We start from the raw sequence: 3,593 nt of genomic DNA, 5'->3' as shown, positions 1-3,593 counted from the left end.
ATTTGGGGTGAATAGGGACAAAAAATATATTTTTGTATGTTTTTAATTAAAAAATAGTTAAACTTAATATTTCAAACACAATATTTGCTTTGCGGATAAATATAAGTTTATTGATAATTCAAGGCTGATAACTTTTTTGATAATATATTGCAACTGCACAGAGACCAAAATCACTTGGGTAAATTTTTTTCTTATTTATTTATTATGGTCAAAACTTTGTTTGTGGAAATCGGTTGACAGGCAAATACACTTTTTCTGGGTTTGCACCTTGTTAGGTTGGTTATCCTACATATACAAAAAAAATTTGGGCCAACTACGTTTACGTTGATTGTGTGTATTTTTTATTTTATTTTTTATTACAAAAATTTCAACTTTTGTGGGGTGAATATTGACAATGCCAAGAAATTACAAACCGAAGTGGGGAGCCAAGCGGCACAAGAAATATGATACCAGCACCTTGCAAAAAGCTCTTGAAGCTATAGATGGAGGAATGACATCACAAAAGTCAAGATATAAAGCCCCAAGGAGTTCAGCTGGCTTTAGGAGAAGCATTAGAGCAGGGGTGGGCACACTTTTTGAATTAGGGGCCAAAATTATTTTGTTCTTAGACTGGCGGGCCAAGTGATCGAGCCGCCACTTACATATAGTTTGTCACACGAATAACAAAGGGACAAAAAAAACGGAAGATTAAATTAACAAATAACTGAAAAATACAACCAAAAAACAAAATCGAATTTAAATACGACGTCTGACAGGATTGTCAAGCTTTATTTTTTGCCAAAGCATCGAAATTTGGCATCATTTTGGTTGTGGCGATAGTCAGGATTGATTTGAGGTGCGCATCACTCAGCTGAGACCTGTGGCTAGATTTGTTAAAATTCATCAAGCTGAACGTCTGTTCACAAATATATGTGGAACCAAACAATACCAGCATTTTTTGTGCCACCTTTCGAATTTCTGGAAATCTGGTGTTGCTTAGCGATGCGTAAAACTCATTTAGCTTCAGGGCTTCGAATTTCTCCTTTAAAACGTAGTCACTCTGAAGATCGATCAATTCCAACTGCAGTTCTTGTGGTGCTGTTGCAGCGACTTGTGAAAGTGGAGCCGAAATAATCTGAAATGGTTTTTGGAGTTTTTCGAAATCAAGAAATCTACGGCAAAATTCGTGGTGCAAATCATTTAGTGATTTGCTGTATTTATTTGCATGTTTAGGGGCTTCTTTCATCGTCAGTAATGTGGGGAAATGAACAAAAGAATTGTTGGACATTTGTGCTGAGAATAAAGCCAATTTTGATTTGAAAGCCGTAACGCTTGTGTACATATCGTGAGCGAAGAGTTCTTTCCCTTGCAGCTTTGCATTCAGCTCATTCATATGTGTTAATATATCGACAGAAAAAGCAAAATCACAGAGCCAATCTCTGTCCTCCAGCTCAGGAAATTCATCAGCTTTCCCGATTGACTTCAAAAATGAGGTAATTGCCTCTTTAAGGTTCCAGACTCGTTTACATGCTTTACCCAAGCTTAACCAGCGCACATGAGAATGATAAAGCAAGTCCTGGTGATCAGAATCAATTTCCTCAAGAAACTTGATAAATTGGCGATGGTGAAGTCCTCTCCCTTTTATGTAGTTGATCAGTTTTACTACTGCCTTCACTACATGATTGAGCTGCAGTACAGATTTACACAGGGCTTCCTGATGGATAATGCAGTGCAAAAAAGTTATATCCACCCCAGCATTTTCCTCATTCATCTTATCTTGAAGTCTTTTTAGCAGTCCAACATTTTTTCCTGTCAAATTTGGTGATCCATCAGTGGTGACATTCGTAAGTTTGTTCCATGGTAATTTAAACCTGTCGATCACACTAGTGACTTTAAGAAAAAGGTCCTCTCCTCGAGTAGTCCCTTTTAACGACTCCATTGCTAAAAGTTCTTCTATTATCTCAAACTTGTCATTAATTCCTCTGACGAAAATCAAAAGCTGTGCCGTGTCTCTTACGTCATTACTTTCGTCCAGCGCTAACGAATAAAATACAAAAGAATCTGCTTTTCCTTTCAACTCGTTAGCTAAGTGCTCATCAATTTGTTCTATACGGCGAGTTACAGTTCTGCGTGATAAACTGATTTGTTCATATTTGCTTTTTGCATCTGGACACAAGAGACTTGCTGTCTCTACCATGCACTGCTTGATAAATTCTCCATCGGAAAATGGTTTGCTTGCTTGTGCTATTTTGAAAGCCAGTAAAAAACTTGCCTTGGTGATTGACTCAGAAACTGCACTCTGCTGAAAAAGAGTGCTTTGCTGAATCCGAAAATTTGCCACTAATCTCTGAGAAACGTCCTTTCTTTGCTGAGTTGACAGGCTGCTATGATGGTTTGCATGATTGGTGTCAAAATGGCGGCGGATGTTGTATTCTTTCAAAACAGCAACGTTTTTTTGGCAAATAAGGCATACCGCAGTTGATCCCACTTCGGTAAAAAAGTATTTCGTCGTCCACTCCTTTTTGAACACTCTGCGCTCACTATCGACTTTACGCTTCTTCGCTGCACTCATTTTAACAATATAATTTATTAACAACTTAGCAATGTCTATTTCGCTTAGCATTCCACACTGACGAAACTGTTGATAAAAACACTAAACTAAGAAATATGGTACATTACTGGTTAAATTGACTAATAAAACTTTCTGTTTTTAGTGAACCTCCCAGCAAACTGTCCACTTGAAGCGGTTGACTGTCTCTTATCTATAGTCTCGTTCTGTTGCTCAACACAACAAACAGTTTACCAGCCTCATTTTTTTTAAAAAATGAGGCTGGTAAACTGTTTGTTGTGTTGAGCAACAGAACGAGACATTACTGGTTAAAAGCAGAAAGCACTGTTGCGTCAAGCGACGCACAAATGTACCTGTGACATCATAATGCTCTACATTCTACATTGTATCGCTATTTAGAGACAAGAGGTATCTAATCCTCCTATTGAAACTTCACAATAATAAAACTTGCAACATGTCGATAACATCCGGCGGGCCAGAATACAAGAGCCGGCGGGCCGGATTTGGCCCGCGGGCCGTAGTTTGCCCATGTCTGCATTAGAGGAACATCTAGTTGGTCGACTCTTGTTATGTGCACAGTGGGGATAGCCCATGGACAAATTTGGCATAAGATACATCGTAAAAGCTCAATTTGATGGAAGGGGAATTTAACACACAAAGTTTAAGAATAATATGCCGGGTAATGACTGAGTAGAATCGTTTCTCAAACGGCACAAAGATGTGTTGGCTCAAAGGCTGTGTCAAAATATCAAACGGTCAAGAGCTGCAATCTCCTTTACTGCCATAATAGCTTTTTTGACAATTTTGAGGACACAAGAGATGTGCCGCCTGGAAACATAATGAATTATGACGAGACTCTAACCTCAGTGATGATCCTGAGAAGAAAAAAATTGTTGTTAAATAAAAATTTAATTTTTTCATTTTTTGACATTTTATTTTAATAAAGCTTTTTGCCTCATGCCAAGCACCAGCAGGTTCAAACCGTTGCATTACTTCAAAGCCTCAAGTACCAAAGCTTCAGATACGGTGTTCCTATTCACCTCAT

General features: G+C 38.2%; 1 pseudogene; it reads right to left on the bottom strand.

Annotated features, from left to right (window-relative positions):
• Positions 1-760: 760 nt before the first annotated feature.
• LOC145784706 (general transcription factor II-I repeat domain-containing protein 2 pseudogene) lies at positions 761-2,551 on the bottom strand (annotated as a pseudogene).
• Between the last annotated feature and the right edge of the window lie 1,042 nt (positions 2,552-3,593).

The sequence above is a fragment of the Aplidium turbinatum genome, chromosome 15, assembly GCF_918807975.1.
Source record: "Aplidium turbinatum chromosome 15, kaAplTurb1.1, whole genome shotgun sequence".
NCBI lineage: Eukaryota > Metazoa > Chordata > Ascidiacea > Aplousobranchia > Polyclinidae > Aplidium > Aplidium turbinatum.
The sequence above is the reverse complement of the archived record's forward strand: the minus strand, read 5'-3'. Positions and strand labels throughout refer to the sequence as shown.